Source organism: Rhyacophila brunnea, unplaced genomic scaffold (genome assembly GCF_057557595.1).
Source record: "Rhyacophila brunnea isolate RB1 unplaced genomic scaffold, BYU_Rbru_1.0 scaffold_14, whole genome shotgun sequence".
Classification (NCBI taxonomy): Eukaryota; Metazoa; Arthropoda; class Insecta; order Trichoptera; family Rhyacophilidae; genus Rhyacophila; species Rhyacophila brunnea.
The window spans coordinates 14,418,597-14,438,973 of NW_028232796.1; positions in this window are offsets into that span (position 1 = coordinate 14,418,597).

A 20,377-nucleotide genomic window follows, 5' to 3' on the forward strand; every position below is an offset into this window, starting at 1 on the left:
TATAATAATATTATAATGCAGGTTTCAAATTCACTCGCAGAGGCATTACGATTATGTACTCCAAGCTTATATTTACACAAATTCATTGTAAAATTTTATTTAAAGCCAAATTAAGACAGATTTAAGATATCCTAATCTAATATTAATCATATTTTTTAATGTTCGAAGATGACATTTTGCTAATATGAAACAGAAGTACCCACCTGTCCAAAATAATGTTATAGTGCAAGTTAAACAAACATCGTCATGTCTTTAGATACAAGCTTGCAGCAACAATGCGATAATAACAAGTCGTTGGTCATCTGTCAGAATGTAATACAGCCTCGCAGTAATATATCGCTTGTGAGTTGATGTTTTGCAAGGGCAAGTACAACAATAACTGTTCGTTTACAGCTCAAATGCGAGTCATAAAGAATACTGCAACAGCTGAATAAAATATTAATGTTATCTCACCGCACCGTCGTATGGTGGACATCACAACTTAGAAAAAAACGTTATTATATTAATGGACAGCAGAACAAGCACATTACTAGAATTTTTGTAACATTTAATAGTTATTCATTAATTTTACCTTTACTGGGTTATTGAGGAGTATACACAAACATTGCATAATACCTATGTATAAAAGATAAAATTTATTCAACAAATTTGCTTCCCACACCTCCTGTAAATAATTATTATGAGCTTATTAAAGCATATTTTCAATGAATACGGCTTAAGTTAAAGTAAGTTCTATTAATTATAAACAATTTACATTTTAGAAATGACTTATAAGATTGATTGTAAATATTCTAGGACATGGTTTCCCAAACTATGGGTCGCGACCCACTGGCGAATATTGAGTGGGCCCTCGCCACTATATACATGAATTTGGATACAGGAAGTGATAAATTTGATATTTCATTCAGCTATTTATAATTTCTAAAAATTTAAATAAACTTAAGTTACGGAAAATGTTGTGATAAAATAATAATAATTTGAATTGCCAATGCACTACAGATGGCAGCACAGTCGCGGAATATCGCCAACTAGCGCTGGAGCTAGCGCCAGCCATACTGCGATTAGTAACTAAAGTTGAAGTTGATGCTAAAACTGTATTGAAGAAAAATAAGAAACAAATAAATCCTTCCCATTGAAATAACTTTGTAAAAAAACCTTGCAGGTGTAGGTATTTGAGTAATATTTTTTTTTTATTTAAGTTGTGTTTCTTATTTCAACAGTCTTTCATTCATATTGGTAACACTTAATGTAGTTCCACGACTCGCCACTAGGGAATCTGAGCATTACCAATATTTATGCCCTCTTTTCTCTAAGACAGCTAAGAGGTCGGTCCCAAGATTGGAAATTTTTGTTAGATGGGTCGGAGCCCAGTCAACTTCGGGAACCACTGTTCTAGGATATTTATAAATTCACAGGTTGTATATACACATAGTCAACAATCTGAATTATTAAATTGATAATATTTCATAAAAAAATAACATGGGTGATCAAATTTAATATTTTTGATTATTCCTCGCAATAAAATAAAATGTAATATTAAAAATAAGCAATAATTATGGTTATTATAAAAAAGTTTTCACGTATTACAAGTCGGCTCACTTGCTTACAAATAATTAGATACTAAAAATACGATAAATCTTGTTTTAAATCTAAAATAATTTTCAATATTATCAAAATATTCAATACAGTAAAATATATTCTTATTTAAAATGAAGTGTTAAAAAGTTTAATACTGAAAGCTTCTCATGTGATTGAGCTTTTCCACTTTCTGACCAGCCGGTTCTAGTCAAAAGTCCCTCAACAAGCTTAGACTACGTCTGTCTCTCTCCAACACACTGAGCTTACAAATTCGAAAAATAAAAAGATATAAACTGTACGGGATATGAAATGTCATCATAATAATTCCTTCCGCTTCGAAACATTAAAATAAAACACATACGTATGATATTATTATGGATATAATTATTATTATAAATAGTATATTGAGTTAATAGCAATAATATAATTGAATGATTATCTATGTTTAACAATAGTTTGAAGTCACAAAATGAATATTCCAAAATACGAAGACTATGAAATAAAGAAAGAGACTCAAATAAAAGAGTGTCGATATATAATTCCCCTTATATATTTGGACCCACCTCACACAAGAGTCTTTACTATAGTAGTACTTACAGTCTTCAAAATAGACACAGTTGAGAATCCAATCTGTCAAATAGTTTTAAAACTCATTCACTGAAAATTGACCGCCACGGACAATTGACTAGAGATAAAAATCTAAGTTTTCTGTTAATTCCAGGATTTTTTACCATTTAATTACTTACTTTATGGTTACGTGCTCGTGCATAGTAAAATGTCCGATATATTAATTTTTGATAGTATTATTATAAATAATAAATATGTAAAATTAAATTACTCATCTAATGAACCTACCTATGTTGCATACCGATAAACAGCCGCATTGACCAAAAAGCAGTGAATCGATTTTTTTTAACGAAAAATATATTTAAACGTACTTAATGATATTCTTATTTAGAAGTTTAAGATCTCCGATCTATGACTAATGAATGTATAACACTTGTATGTATGGCCCCCACATCCTGAAGCGGGACCCCAGGCTAGGATCTTTGGCGCCCCCCCCCCCCTACCTATCGCTAAGAATAAAGGCAGTGTGGCTCTCTACAGTGGCTATATAGTATATTTATTTTTAATACATCCATTTGAATTATGGAGTTGTCAAGTATAGATACACAATTAAAAATTGCATCGTCCAACCACATAATTTAAAATAATAACATTATTGAAGAAAAATAGCGCAACAGGCGACTTTGTGGTGTGTGTTTATCTCTCTTATTTGGCCGACTTGCCACGCCGAGCCCTTCCTGAGCCCGGGCCCCCAGGCTAGAGCCCTGTCAGCCCCCCCCCCCCTTATGGGGGCCATGCTTGTATGTGTACGTACTGAAAAGCATTCTTCCAAAATCTCAATAGAACACTTCAGTGTCTTACCATTATTTGTTAGTTTTTTCATATTGTATTCTATATTACCATTTAAAATAAGATTAAAGATATGCCTTCTTTCTTTCTTTTCTTTCGACCATGTCCGATCCTAATACGATCATATGAGCCTCCACAGAGTAGAGGTTTGTATTGACAGATTTTGTTTTTTACGAGAAATGGATGTCAGCCACTTGCTCAACCTATTAGGTCCACACCCTGACACACACAAATTGAATAACAATATGTGTACTTGCCAGACCCAGAATTCGAACCCACAGCGTTATAGTCCAACGCTTAAGCCGCGCGGCCACTGTGGGCGTTAAAAATAAACCTACACATTTATATTTCAATGTGCAGTTAATTGTCCGGGTACGGGAATCCTTTTACTGATAATAATGGTAGAAACCCTAGTAAAAGTGTGATGAAACCACTAAATCAATATCTGACAGAACATGGAGGTGGTTAAAGACCATGAAAAGGCTTTAAAACCATTGGCGATAATTTGTAACGATGACATGTGGTGATTAGGGAATCCAATCCCGAGCCAAAATTCTGATCCCGGGATTTCGGGATTACGATTTGACAATCCCGGGATCCCGGGACTGGTCCCGGGATTGGCATTTTTTCCATTGTTTATATAAAAAAAAATTATTTACAAATAACATTGATAAAATCGATCAAAACTAAATCTAGTATAATTCATTCTATTTAAGACATTTATTGTTAATATTGTATACGTTCAATCTTGGAAATACACAAGTTTAATGGAGTAAATAATATTGTAATATAAATAATAATGTGAATTTAATATGAGATTCCTGTTTCTGATAGTAAAGACATAATGAATGGATTAGCGAGATTTAAAATAGTAAAGCAAATAATCATGGCGTAGTTATGGCCTTTCCGCTTCATAAATCTAATTAGTCAGCCAAATATGAAATTGCCGTAAAATGTATGCTATCATGGTGGAATTACTTTGTTAAAAGTGCGAAGCATTGTTTTTTTCCAATCTTTCTCATTTTTAATAATTTATGTGAAAAAATAAAATGAATCGGCTACCTAAACATGGGTGTAAATCAAACTTCATTCAAACTCAGTTTATTTCTAATGTAGTTATTTTTTATTAAAAGTATTTTTTCTGTTATATTTTCGCTTTTATTTTATTTTCCATACAAATTGATAAAAAAAAATCAATCCCGAAATCCCGGGATTATGTTTATCAATCCCGGGATTCATAGGTATCGAAAATAGCTCGGGATCCCGGGATTGGAATCCCTAGTGGTGATGTCCATCGCGGCTAGCTGATAATGACTTATCATAATAGACGATGCACATTATTTTGATTTACAGACGTCATGAAAACGCTTTCGATGTGCAATAATATCGAATAATATTGCGTTTAATGGCCGCCTCGTCTCGTGTCATTCATTTTGTTTGCTGACAGCAATTAGAGACAAAATCAAACTGCTGTATACTGGGCACATACTCTCAATCTTTTATAGTAAGGCAATCCAGTCCTAATGGCTAAAATATTTTTTTAAATGTAAGTACTAACTAGTGTAAATACCAGTGGCGAAGGGTGACTTTTGGAAAGGGGTAGGCTGTAGAGTAACCAAGCTTGTCAGATATATGAATAGGTACACTAAATCGATGAAATTTCAAAATCTCAATTAGTTTATAAATAAGCAATTAAATTGAATTATGTATTTTCCTATAAACGTAACATACGCTCAAAATATATTAGCTATCATCTTTTAAAATATCCTTTGTTGTGTATAATAATATGTTCCATAACAATTTATTTATAATTTAACCCGTAAAATTAGACATTTTAAAATAATATTTAAAAGACAGATTTAGGTATAAATAACTGATAAATAAAAATCGCGAGATAAATTATTTTATATTTTTAACAACAATCAATATTTATATGTGATTGAATCCCAATTATCTTCTTATTAATTATTTTGAATAAATGTGCGGATGTAAGCGCTAACTAAACAGCCTATAATTTCGGAATAAAAAACCAGACAGAGGCTGGCGTCAGTGGCGTCACGTGACTAAAAACGCATACAAGCCACATCTTAAATTCCCATCGAATATTTCATAACATAGTTGAATCCATGCGGCAGTAGTTATGGTTATAAACCTTACTAATTTATAAAATAAAGCTATGTACTTCTGAATTTTGACGATAGATGACTATCAATTATCTTGGATTTTTCAGTGTATTTTTTTTTAATTTAAATTATTTGCTTGAAGATCTATTTTTCTTAGTAGGTAGGTAAATAATCACCTACTATGGAGCCTTCGCCACTGGTAAATACTAACTAAAACAAAAATATAGCAGAAACTTAAATAAAACTTACTTAATAACATGAAAATTAATAAATTTAAAAGGCAAGAGTTTTCTTCGTTATATCTTTAATAAGTATGATTATGATTTGACAATAAGTTAAATCACCATTAGGATACGTTTTAAAATTTAAAATCTATCCAATGTATTTAATGTAAAACAATAATATTCATATAGTACATAATATTACGTTACCATCCAGATGAGGACGTTTTTTTATCATTGCAATAGTGATGACTAAATTTGATATGATACTTCGTAAATTTATGACATTTTTATTACTAATTCATTTCGATTTCTAAAATACAACGAGAAATCGATTGACGAATAATATAAAGACATATCTACGGTTACATTAATTCACTTAAGTAAAAGTAGCATTATACGGATGGTATTTTATATTTAATTTTCAAATTCATGCAAGAGCTTCTTCTTAACTTTTAATTTTATTATTTACCCTATAACTGAAGATAGTGCTGGCTTAAATCACAAGCTTGGCCAATAATCTCCTCCCAACTGGACTGAAGCGATCTGTATATATTCGGATTATTTCTGCCATCGTTAATTCAGTCGCTTTTTTAAACCTATTTCCTTCGACGTCTCTAGTGATCACCTTCCTATCTAGGTTAATGCCAAAATAATTGTATGTGCATTTTTAAACCAATTAAAACTTGAATCATTTGCAACTCAACAGAAATACTTCACACGTAAATAAAAGTATTAATTTAATTACTGAAATTTATTTAATACACCATTAATTATTTATTTATTGCGTTGACAGGATATTTACATGTTTATTTAAACACACAAAAATGAAGAAATTAATAATCCAGCAATAATAGTGAGTAGATACTGTCATCTCCCTCCATTTGTGAAAGTGAAAAGATGCAGTCACTTTTATTTTATTTAATATTTTTAGTCTAGGTTCGGGACTTGAAGGTGAACAAATAACACACCGGAATTGTGGTCGGAAACGGCGAGGTTTATTACGTGAATATTTGGGGCTACATTTTATATAATTTCAATCTTTTGCGGAGATCGAAATACACGTTTTTATAATTTTACTGTCAAAATCCTTCTTCCTTCTTCTTCGCATGCGCGTCAAGATCCGGCGCAGAAAGCAATACGCAAAATGCTGTGTTGCCATTATTGTTAAATTATATATTACAGCATTGTCAGTTTTATTATTTATTTATTTATTTTCGCAACCAACCCTTACTATGTGTCGACACGATAAAGATTCGGGTCTCTCTAGATCCACAGAGACATCCCCAAATGCGGACCATTCGTGGGTGTAACAAACGCACCTCTCCGGAAAGGCCCGAACCGGGATCGGGCTGACTAAGGGCTGATTACGATAGCGCGTGTAACTGGACAGTGCGACGGCTTGATAAGGGGTGGTTGCATCTCTATGCGTTGAAGGATCGAAATTAAACAGACCTAATTTTAAGAAGCTTACAACGTCCGTCTAAATTCACCATCATGTACATAACTGGAATAATCGATAACTGAGAGAATGTTGTTAAAAATAGCTTTTGCTTTACCAATTGACATTACCACTGAGAAGTTGAATGTAAAGAAGCTCTCGATGTATCATAAAGTTATCAACACAGTTCAAAATTAGCCAAAAGTTTTTATTAACAAAATACTAAGCCAAATAAAACTATTTTCTTATTTTTCAAATACTCATAAAACTTAATATCGTATGGTAAACTGTGTACCTACACTAAAAAAATCTAAGCTAGATACGAATAATTTCATGTAAAATGCCTAACAATTATGACCTACATATCAATTAAAAAACATCGCTTTATAAATGAATGACCGAATACAACACAGCTGAAAAAATAATATGTTTTATATTAATCTAACTACTCTCTCGTATCCAAAATATTTATTGAAAAAATCATTTAAACCCGTAGACAAAGAAAGGGTAAGCGGTGATAAAATGTCCCGTATTTTGAGAGCCACTACTTTATCGGACTTCATAAAGATTCTTGTTCTTAGTGTTAAACCGGTTTATGAGGTTAGTTACATATCTTTCTTATCCTACATAGGTATATAATATAATGTCTAACATGTTACCTGTAACTTGTATCAATGTGTTTGTACCCTCCAAACGTAAACATTAATTACATAAGTATGCGTAAACTACCTCAACTTGAGCTATGAATCTATAATTCAGATCGAATGGAAATATTATTAATATTAATGTGATTATACTAATATTTAGTTCGATTAAAATAGCATAAAATATGGTGGAATTAACAAAATTTGAGATAACAGATCAGATATATTATGGTTAGTATTATTTGAAAAATTTGGTGGGATTCGTGTAGTGTAGATTAACTAATTCGTAAAGTACATTGATTGATATCCAATAACTCCAGATTCGAGTCCTGCTGTGTAATTTACCAATCTGTTTTTTTAATATTATATTTTTCATGTGTTCCAAAATATTACTTATATTTTTTTTCGTGTAGGTCTTCCCTAGTGATAGGATGACAATTCTTTCTTCTTTCTTTTGAGCATGTCCAATCCTAATAAGATCGGTTACATGTAAGTTGTACGTATGCAGTTCATCGTGGGACTGTTATTCGTGCGCCGCAGTACGTGAAACATGAGTTCGTATAACATTTTAACAAATGACGTGTTCTTCGTTGAACATTTTACCGTGGAATACATTTGTACGTATATTACAAAATGCGGCAACAGTTTGCAAATAGTACTGTTCCAATTAGATTTACCCTAACCTAACCTAACTTAACCTAACCTAGTAAAGACATCTCCACATGTTGTAGCATACGTACAAATATACTCCACGGTCAAATATTCAACGAAAAACTCGTTATTTGATTAAATATTACACGATTTCATGTTTCACGTACTGCGGCGCACGAATAAGTGTCCTGCGGTGAACTGTTTACGTACAAATTTTCGGATACAATTAGATCATATGGGCCTCCACATGGTGGAGGTATGTATCAACAGATTTTGTTTTTACGAGAAATGGATGTGAGCCACTTGCTCAATCCATTAGATCCATACTCTGACTCATACACAAAATGAAAAAAAAACAATATGTGTACTTGCCAGACCCAGGATTCAAACCTGAGACGTTATAGGCCGACGCTTAAGCCATGCGGCCATCGTGGGTGTATGCTAGTATGTATACAACGACGAAATAAAATTTTGGAAGAACCCTAACAATATCTATAAATCAAGTTTTGTAATGTTAAATTAGTTAAATTAGACAGTATGTAGAGCTATTAACAGAATTTTAAAACCTCGACAAATATTGGTATTTCAGTTTAACAATACTCGGTAGCTTATTGAGTGAAAGTCATCCAGATGCCTAGAAAACTAAGATTCAAACACACACTCATCTTACGCTTTCCGGATAAGTGCTCTAAACTCTAGAGTCCAGACAATAAGTTTGCAATACAAAAATTGTCATTATGTATTTTGTTCGATAAAGACGATCACGGTAGCGAAGTTGGTATGCACCCATCTCTGTGTCTGGACATAATAACATGCTGTTTGCTCCAGAGCATGGACCCAATTGATTATGAGAATTTCCAATTATTATTATAATCTTTACTATGTGGCGACTCGTATAAATATGTTTAGGAATTATCAATTAAATCATATAAGGGGAGTTTTGATTGATTGTTAGTTCAGACGTTGGATCCGAATCCGTGACCTTCGGAATTAGAGGCTGACGTTATAAACAATTCTGAATAATTAGGTAGAAGGTAGAGTATGTTATAAAATACACATCCTACTCATTAAGTGTATAAATGAATTTATTTTAGATACACGTTTTCATTCAGCTTTCTTATGTATTTTTGTTGATACCTAAGTAGGTACATAATATGTTTTTTATTAACCAAAATTTATAGTGTGCCTCAAATGCCATGAATGCAATGTTAAATCTATGAAATGAAATGAAAATAATGAAATGGGCAGAACATGTCATTCTTATTGTTTTTGCTACTGTGTAAGAATGTAGGCTAATTGAAAGATTTTGAAATACTTATCTAGTTGGTACATAAATGTTTATAAGTAGGTAACTGTGTTTTTATATAAAAAAAATGTTGGCATTATCGTGGCGGATCGACCAGTTAAGTGAGATAATAGTTAAAAAAAAATGTCGCCTGCGCCGTTATTTTCCTTAAAGAATATTAACATTTCAAAAAAAAAATACTGTGCGACACAATTTTGATGTAGTGTGATGATTGATATAGTTAAATGATAATTTATTCACGTGTGCAATTTTATTTTATAATTTATTTTAGTGTATTCCATGCCTAATAAAATTAACAAATTATCCAATATAAAGAAGGGTCACATGTTACGTGGCCACCACTAAAGAGAACTCAACAATTCAAGCGATTTTTTTTTATACAAAAATCCCTACAAATACCCTTAATTTTACCTCGCGGAACCCTCCGTGGAATACCAATAATTGGAGAACGCCACTGTATAACATTACGGCTAGGGCCCATTTCAGGATGTGGGAGTCTGATGAAGATTTATTATAAATAAATCCACATTTCAATTCATTATAAAAAATCCCATTTCTGTTATCAAAATGTTTAGTATGGTCGTTTATCATTATGTCATAGAAGCTTTATACTATACATACTTGGTGGGATTTCAATTTAAATTCTAATTGATTTTAGTTTTGTAGATTTCCACCAAATCCCGCCTATTCGACGCTTGAATTTTGACGGTACTGCATTACGGAGTCATGGCACCTTACGAAGACTCAGAGCAACCGTATACTGACCTTCTAGAATATAAATATGTGCGGCGGACACTTTGCATGACTTTAGGAGTATACTAATATATTATTAGGAGATAATAGAGTGAACTAAGTAGTTTATCATGATACAGAGACTGAAGAGCCGACATTGGACCTCGCTCGGCCATTTGCTAAGGATCCCAGAAGAAAATCTTCAACCTATGTTGCTTATTCTTCAAGTCAGCTGGATTCGGGCGTCCTGGAATGCCATCCACAGAGTATATACAGCAGAGCTATAGGATGCTGGCATGACCTGGAAAGACGTAAAATGACTGACGAGCGACACGGACTTTTACAGACGCCGTATGATATACGGTTAGGTACATATTGTAAATTGTACGAAAAACATTTTACCGTAGCACAGTTCGCCGTGAGCTTTCTATCGGAAAGAGATGACAGTATACTAAACGGTCTCCAATTTTATTAGATTCAGTATGAACATAAATTTAATTTGCATATCCGATTTTGGCAAACAAGAATGAAAACCTAACTAACCTTAACCTAACCTAACCTAATAAATAATACAGTAGGTATATCGGTTATTTTCAAAATTTGTTTGCCGCTGGCTCCCTGTAAACCGACAAGAATCGTGTTTTATTTAGACATTAATTTTATCTCAGTGCTATACGACCCAAAGAGATTAGACGGTCTTTAGTATACGACCATATATTTCCAATACAACATTTCACGGTGAAGTGTGATACGGCGAACTGCAAACGTACACATTTTCGGACACGTTGATACACATATGCTCCAACTGAGGGACATTGTCAAAGAAGACTTTACCATTTGAGTATTTTTTGTGTATAGTAAGTACATGTTGATTCCAAAAGACGAAACCCTCAAAATTTAATCAACTTGAAAAGAATTTGTGTTCACAATAATTATTTCTCCTTCTGTCTTTTTTTTGTTATTCAAAAATATCAAAAATTATGCCATCGTAAAATCGCCCACATACAGCTCGATACATTAAAAAATAATATTCAACATAAAAAAGATGGCCATTTAGCTGAAATATATTATTTGCAAAGAATGTTAAGGCACTCACGTCTATCGCAAATTAGCGACAATAATCTAACCATTCAAGTCTTGATAGCTTCCATATAAGGAAAACCACTTTTTACATATGTCTATAATGCTATTATTATTTATCTCTATGTGGGCAATCACCAATCACGAAAAAACCTATCGTAGACAGCATCATTGAGCAGCCGGTATTATATGCAATTTTAATTTTATTTTTTCACAATTTTTCTTCAATGAACGGTCATAGTAGTAAAGTAAAATTATTAATAGGTCATTGAAATAGTACATAAAAAATCACAAGCCACTACTCTTAGGAAAACAGTAGATATATTAATTTGTATTGCTGCCAGCTACTTGAATTTATTAAAATAGCAATATAAATAAATATTATTTATAAGTATTTGTTTATTTGTTCTATAAAAATATTATGGCATGTTCCTGTTTGGATAACGCATTAGGATGTTCGAATAAAAACAATGTAAATGTACTGTAGGTAGAAATGTCGTACGGTGACTTTTGATAATATAAGGCAGGGGTGGCAAACCTATGGCACGCGAGATGATTTTGCATGGCACGTGAATGTTTAATGTTGAAGAGAAAAAAATAGATATCCATATAATTTAAAATAAGTATATTTTTTTACAAAAAGTTTTACAAATGCCTAAATATATATTATATAATATTTAAAATGCGTATTTTCTTCGGTTTTTAATAATATTTTTATCAATAATATTTATCAATCGATGCGCAAACGGAAACGACGAAATTCATGCATAAATGACAGATCGAATTGTATAAAAAATAACAGGCAGCTGATATTATTGAAGAATAAGCATTATAATTAATTTAAATTGCATATATGTATCCTTATATTTTATGCGTCACGCATAATAATATTATAGCACTGACCTCACCAGGCGGCGGGTTAAGCCGTGTCGCGAACCTCTGATTTTAATCGATTTACAATAATTTTATAATGCTTCAGACCACTTTTTGTAGCGAGAGGATGCCTCATCTGATCCGAGAAATTTTGGCGTCAATTTGTACATAAAGAACCAAACTAAGTAGGTATTATAGTAATAATACTCAAGAACTCAATTGCTTATAATTTTGAACTTTTTTAATAGAATTCTTATAACTATTTTTTCATTTTTTTTCCCTGCTCGATCTACTCAAAAAACTGTTCGAAACGTCGACAGTCAAAAAATAATATTTGAGAAATTTTGGCACGCGTACGTAAAAAGGTTCGCTATCCCTGATATAAGGGATACTCTTTAAAATATCTTAGACAGCAAAAAAAATCTATAGACATACTAACTTCTACCGGATGCATATGGAAAATAGATACATATTTAAAATAAGTATATTTTACAGTTATATTGGCAACACAGCGAATGCAACGAAATGCGGGTGATATTTTTAAGAAGTTATAGTAAATACTTTTCTCCATATTATTTTAAAATCATACTAGGTATTTCATGTATATGAATTTAAGTAAAATGATTTTATTAACGTATTGTTATTTATTTATTGTAAAGGATATATTAAATATTTAAAGTATCTTGGAATAGTGTTAAGGATCCGCAACATTCACAGCATCTATGGACTCGGACTATACTCTACTGGTAGGTAACTAGTAGCATACCTAATATTTTTGAAAATTCATTCTGCAAGAATAATAAAATTGCAATCGTAAAAATATATTCTGCAAACATATTCACAGGCTTATTCAAAAACTATTACCTAGCTAGATTCACTGTGTAAAAATCAATGATAATTTCGTATTGAAAGGATGAATAATGCGAATTGGTGATTTTTACAACGTTTTTATTAGGTCGTATTCTTATCTGTCCGGTGGTTGTTTATCCAGTACAAATCTTGCAATCGATTTTTAACTAACTTCCCGACTACCTAGGCATTTGAAACTTTTAGAATATATCAGAACACGACGCCAATGTACTTTTTCAATACTTTTAACTATCTTCAAGTAGAATTGAATTCATTTTCAGTTAATTATGTTTTGTATGAAAAGTTATTTCGGAAGAAATCCGTAATCCAATCTATTATTATTGGTTGCTAAGGGGGTGTTCCTAGCAACTAAATTATTAATATATACGTGCGTTACTATGGATATCAATATGACATGTCAAAATGACATTTCAGTAATATTTCTCTCAAGTACAATTTTTTTTGATCGTTTACGCTAGTCAAGCCAAGTTTATATGATTCAACAGAAAATTTAAAATTGCTGTACATAAAAAGTTCTTTTTATCTTGTAATTATTTCTTTATAATTTGAATTGCGGCCAATTAATGACAAGATACACAAGTAGATTTTTAATGTTTTATAAGTATATTCCTGAATATAGCAGTAGATATCCGTAAAGTAAAAAAGAACTGATTAAAAACTGGAATTGAAACAGATAGGTAGGTACCTAAAGATATCGTATGCTATCAAGTCGCACTTAAAATAAAATAAAATGTTGGTATTAATTTTTATTATGGTAGTAAACACAAAACAAAATAAACGATGGTCATGAATGGTAATAATAATATAAAAACCAACAAAAATTACAATAGCTATTGTCAAAACGAAAAAAATGTATTAATAAACAATTCAGCAAACATAATATTTATTTTGAGTTGGCGTATTTTGAAGTAGATTAATATATTGTATCCTTATGGAAGGATCGGGGAATTTCGATTGCCACAAAAATTATGCTTGTGCAGACATAAGTGTTCTCGATATTTCTATACAGAGTCGAATCGTGGATCCTGACGCGGCACGGGAACGGAAGGCAATTGATAATTTTGAGATGTGGTGTTGGCGCCGAATGCTTCGTATTTCTTGAACGGAGCACAGGACGAACCAGTCAATCATCCAGAGCCTGAAGATAAAGGAACGGCTCTTGACAATATGTCTGAGAAGAGTTCTGTAGTTTTTTGGACATATTGTCAAGCGCGGACCATACAACCTGGAGACACTGGTAGTTTTGGGTGGCCTCCAGGGAAGGCTAAGCAGAGGAAGAGCGTCTGCGCGCTGGAGCGACCAAGTGAAAGAGCTGACTGGGGGGCACCATCCATTCTGCCCTGAGAGAACCGAAAGATCGAGAAGGATGGAAAGACTTGGTCGCTCAAAGGATGGCGAAATTCAAATGTGGTCACGATCCTCAGCCATGAGTGTACGACCAAGAAGAAGATGAATTTAATAATTATGAATTATTAAATATGGCATTACAGATCAAGAGACACTTGCGAAAATGCAATGAATGGCCATAAATTTGTGTATGTGTATGTATATGTTCCTGTATTTACAGAGTTGACAATGTCCCAACGAAGAAGATGAAAACAGTACAAATGAATATTCAATTATTTAGAATATCTACAATAGTATGTACTGTGTTTTATTTTAATTTGCTGTTTAGAATGTTAATGTGTTTATTACTTATTTTAAACATTTTACTAAACTTTTCACCACGTTTTTTGTGAAATGTCGGTTGATATTTAAATAAATAAATAATGCTATCCAATTATCGTACATACATCATAATAATATTATAACTGAATTGAATGTTATTTATGGTATTATAGATCATGCGATACTTTTGCACGACTAGCTTATAATAGGAGTTAAAGTTTTTTCTATTTTTTAAACCACAGTATGTGTTGATATTGTAAATTTTCAACCAACAGGCGATTCATAATAAATTATAATACTTATATATTACTATTCACGTTAAAAAAAGAAAATTCCAGTACCCAGTAGTAATATTATGAATTAATTCATTCTATAATGATATTTTAAATGAAATTTAATAGTATCCTAATGCCCTCTCACAAGCGTATCGCCATGTTTTCGAATAACCTAACAGCCATCATGGCAGTGGACTTAATATCGCTCGTATCAAAAGCAAAAGGAAAAGGAAGTCTTGACGAGCCTGTTGGACTACTTTTAGTACTTACGATACTAAACTTGTATTATTTTTTGTCTTCGTTATAATACTGGACAGATGACTTTTGGAGTTCGGGCGATGGTTTACTAAAGAAACTCGCGTATAGATGGCGGTAGCTGGTCGATTTTCATGCATTCACTAATAACTATTATAATCTAAGACTAAGTATTTCTTTATATTATTTTTATTTTTATTGTTAATAATAAACGGACGACTTCAAAATCACTGTCTGAATGAGTGGTTAAAAGTTGATAATTAATAATTATTGACGATAGTGCCTGAACTAGGGAATAACCTGAAAGAAGTCTTCATCCAAGAACGGATTGATACAAACTGACGATAACAATTCAATGATTGATGACAATCAGTATATTAATTTTGAATTGCGGCAGAGTTAGTCGTAAATAAAATATCTCTCCAACTAAAGAAATTTTACTAATTTCCTGTCAGTTTATTAAATGTGTCCATTCTTTTTAATTCTACCACGTTTTTCTTAACTCGTATTCTTGTTTGTCCGGTGGTTGTTTATCCAGGTACAAATCTTACAATCGATTTTTAACTAACTTCCCGACTAGCTAGACATTTAAAACTTTTATAATATATCAGAACACGATGCGAATGCATTTTTTAATACTTTTAGCCGTCTTTAAGTAGAATTGAATTTATTTTCAGTTAATTCTGTTTTGTATGAAAAACTATTTCGGAAGATATCCGTAATCCAATGCACTATTATTGGTTGCTACGGGGGTGGTCTTAGCAACTAAATTATTAATATATACGTGCGTTACTATGGAAATCAAAATGACATTTCAGTATTCTATATTCGTTTGTTTGTTGAATAATATCAAAAAAATGATTTGTTGATTATTTTTCCTAAATTATAAATACATAGAAGTCAAGTTTATATCATGATTCAACAGAAAATTTAAAAAAGTAATATATAAAAAGTTATTTTTATCTTGTAATTATTTATTTTATCAACGAATCAGTCTAGAATAGTAATAATATGCACGTATTATCGTAAGTTGTAAAGTTCATATTACTGTTAGTAGTTATATGGTTAGTAAAAATAATGTTGGTACTTGAACTAGTGATCTTACTCATCGTCATTTTAATTTAGCAGAGTAGATGAAATCCCCAGCTTGTATTGAAAGACAGAATGTATTGAAATCTCTTCCTGCCGCTATCACTAAATCACAAGTGTAAATATTGTAATAGCCAATAGTGCATTTTTGACTTTGAAAGCAATTCTTGTTTTTATTTGAATTTTCACTTGTATATTAGATAAATACACTAGTTTAGTAGGTATGCAGTAAAACACTATCATAACGATGGACGTGGATTTAGCATAAATTGAACAGATTATTTTTTGTATCTATGACTAATCGTTGTACCTATAGTTTATCATTAAAATAAATATAACATTTAAACAGTTATGTAGTTTCTTCTTTCTGCACCATAACTGTTATCAGCTGACATCGGCGATGATTTTGACCAGCGTGACTCTGTGTTTATATTTTAAAGTGTCTGTAATAATGAATAAGAACAACAAACGTGTACGATCAGTATTATAGAATCAATAAGTTTAAGCTATAAAATATACACCAGTTAGAGTGGAAAAGTGATATTTGTCATTTTCAAAAGTTTGAACATTTCATTTTTATATATATTAAGAAAATCAACTACAATATTAAACTCGTTCAAGATATATATTAAGATAATAATATACTATTATTACATAGTTAAATAGATTAGATTTTTCAAACGAAAGAGCTCGTAACTATCTCTAAATTACCAATTTTGAACTTTTAATAAATCGGTTACAAAAGAGCAGAAAAATTACCTTATCTATTTAAATAAATGTCTATTATTTAAATCAATTTTAGTTACGTAGGTACCTATATACATTATATAAAACATATTATTATCTTTTTAACGGACAACATTCCCATTGATTATAGCATTCTAGACATAGCCACATGTAGTACCCACCTCATAATGTTTCTTTTCCCACCACAAATATGCAGTATATTAGTAAGGTACCTTCTTATTCTTTGAGCAAAATAAATAATTATTTACTATACGTACTTAAAATGCCTTTATATTACACAGATTATATAAAGATTCAATAATGTATATTTTGTTTAAGTATAACTAATCGGTCGGTTAGGTTTTTAATCATTATTATCGAAAGACCAAAAAACTAATTAACTATATCCAAAGTTTTTATTTCTCAATTTATTATCTACGAAAATTCTTTCGCATCCGTGAATCTGAGTAATATGTAAATTACAGTATTATATATTTATTTTAATACGCATTACAGTTATTATAGATTTAGAAAAATATGCAAAAAATAAGTCATGGACGGCAGCTTCTAGTACGAGCAGGTACCTTACACACAAAAAGAGAAATAAATAATAGAAATATATTATAAACAGTCAAAACTATACATGCGTATTCTCTTACGAGGGTTTTTAATCAAGTGCATACATATCTAATAACCACAATACATACATAAATCATTGAGTATGATTATTTCAACTAGGTACCTACTCAAGAGATTCATCAAAGCTTTATAGTTTATATTAATAATTACTATCATTTATTTTGGATATTTACCAGCCGTCTCTTTTTAATTACTTATATAATAAAATTATTATAGCTCGTTTTATCTTATATGCTTATTCTACTTACAATTAAATTATATATTTGTAATGATTTATCTGTATGCCTGTTTTCTGTCTTATATACATAAGCTGACTCTCTCTGCCGCGCGTAAATTTGCATTTGTTGCGCGATCGCATAAATATAATACCCACGTTACATCCCTCTCATGTGCGCTACACTTAAAAATGCATTTTACTCACACGTTTCTTAACCCATTCATTCATTCATTCAAAATACACTGGCTTTATTTAAATAGATATCTACCAATCTATATTAGTGTTCAAATCGACGCGTTCTTTAGACAGTCGTATGAATATTGTTTTAAATCAATATCGTAAAGTCGATAGTTTATGATACCTAGGGATTTCTAAAGTTAAAATAACGGATTGTCTCAGTCCGATCATCATTGATATATAATTTTACGTATACCTACTTGGTAAGTAGTAAGTGTTCGCTATATCTATTAATTTAACGTTCATGTAAAGTCGAGCAAACTCAGCCTCGCTATGTTGTTACGGGTCTAGAGTTAATAACATCTCCTTGTACCACGTGCCAGTAATATTTACCATTGGCCACTGAGGTACACATCCATCTGCACCACACCGCGAGGCCTACCACTTCAAGAATGTTACCACAGGTTATTTACCTGTCTCTTTGTAGAGAAGTTAGTATCGACATAAACTGTCCGGATTTATAGGGGTTCAAATCCGTCAACATAATTAATTTTATAACAGACTTTGACCTGCTCCACTGACTCTTTCCGACTCCTCAGCAATCATCTCTATTTTCTTGGGCATAGATTTAATGTATTTACTATTAATAGTTCTAATTTATATTCAATTAATTTCTGAGTAACATTTATTGGAACACGTAGTTATTAGAAATAATTACAAGATAAAAATAACTTTTTATATACCACGTTTTAAGTTTTCTGTCGAATCATATAAACTTAACAATACTATGTACTTATTAATAATTTAGGACAAATAAGGCAATTGTCAACAAATCATTTTTTTGCTATTTTGCAACAAACAAATGTAGAATATTGAAATGTCATTTTGATTGCCATAGTAACGCACGTATATATTAATAATTTAGTTACTAGGACCATCCTCTTAGCAACCGATAATAGTAGATTGGATTACGGATTTCTTCCGGAATAACTTTTCATACAAAACAGAATTAACTGAAAATGAATTCAATTCTACTTAAATGTGGCTAAAAGTATTAAAAGAATGCATTGGCATCGTGTTCTGATATATTGTAAAAGTTTCAAATGTCTAGGTAGTCGGTAAGTTAGTTAAAAATCGATTGCAAGATTTGTACTGGATAAACAACCACCGGACAAACAAGAATACGAGCTAAGAACTAGAAACCTCATTTTATCGCTTTTCGGGTAATGTGGTTTAACAATAGTATTGATCAACGGGTTTTGAACACTAATTTTGATTCCAATATTATATTCTTTCAGAATCCTTCCAAATGCTAATTTTAACGTACAATCTAACTTGGTTATTACGAGGAAGATGAGACCGACTGAATTTGCTCGTTATAAGCATTACTCGTTATATCGTCATATAACATTTTTCGCGCCACGTTCTAATTAAGCATAGAACATAAAAAATCTGAAAACCATCGTAAAAATCCCCGATACAAGCATGGTATTCATAAACTACAAAAGAAATTGTTTATTATAACTAAGTGCTCAGCCACCAGCGCTGGTAGGTACCTACCTACTGACTTCACAAAGCTTGAATTTTTACATGCAATTTCAACCATATGCGTGGATACTTTTTTCAATGTTGTCAGCGAAAACACCAATTAGGTACTTAGACACTTAACTAGTACATGACTGCGGATGTCTGCCTGTAAGAGAAAAATTACAAAAATTGATGTTGGTGATCATAATGAAGTGATATTTACGATTAAGGGATATCCTTACAATAATTATAACATTAATATAATAACTGGTAATGGTTGTACCCAATATTTCCACCAATACAAATTACTGTTTCTTTGTCGAATCTACAATGATGTTTATCAATTTTCTTTCCGACAGAAAACCTCTTCACGTCGCTGTCACGGCTGTGTGCGCAGAATAGACTTGCAACATAGCTTGCAGTTGTAATTTGACTATGTTGAGGTCGACTCGAATATCCGTCTGCATTGCGCCTAAAGAATGAACGATGCATCGCAATGGCTGAAGTAAGTGATAGTAGAAGAGGACTTCCGAACTCATTCTGTCAAAGGAAGGAATATAACAATGTTAACAGTAATGCCAACAATAATATTAATTTAATTCTTTTTTTTCTTTCGACCATGTCCGATCCTGATAGGATCATATATGGGCCTCCACAGAGTGGAGGTTTGTATTGACAGATTTTTTGTTTTTTACGAGAAATGGATGTCAGCCACTTGCTCAACCTATTAGGTCCATACCCTGACACACACAAATTGAAAAACAATATGTGTACTTGCCAGACCCAGGATTCGAACCTGGGACCCACGGCTTTGTAGTCCAACGCTTATGCCGCGTTATTACATTATTTTTAAGATGTTATTTTCTTTT